A 487-nucleotide genomic window follows, 5' to 3' on the forward strand; every position below is an offset into this window, starting at 1 on the left:
GTCTGTGTCTGTGTGTGTCTGTGTCTGTGTGTGTCTGTGTCTGTGTGTGTCTGTGTGTGTCTGTGTGTGTCTGTGTGTGTCTGTGTCTGTGTGTGTCTGTGTCTGTCTGTGTCTGTCTGTGTGTGTCTGTGTCTGTGTGTGTCTGACTATGTCTGTGTCTGTGTCTGTGTCTGTGTGTGTGTGTCTCTGTGTGTGTCTGTGTGTGTGTCTGTGTCTGTCTGTGGCTATGTGGTGTAGTACCCACAGTAGTAACTACTTGCATTTGATTGCTTCTTGAACAAACTCCTAGCAAATCTTTCAAATCTCCCTCTTTTCTTACAGTCATGTGTACTAGAAGCTATGAATTTCAGCAATTTGGGCGATTTCATAGTGGAGTCTACTTTGATTCATTCTTAGCTTTTTTCCACTTTAATGTGTTCAGCTGTCTCTGGCTATATCACTTCTTACCACTCTTCTATGAAGTTCATGCTTGCAAAATTTTATTTCT

Source organism: Mus caroli, chromosome 16, assembly GCF_900094665.2.
Source record: "Mus caroli chromosome 16, CAROLI_EIJ_v1.1, whole genome shotgun sequence".
NCBI classification, from domain to species: domain Eukaryota; kingdom Metazoa; phylum Chordata; class Mammalia; order Rodentia; family Muridae; genus Mus; species Mus caroli.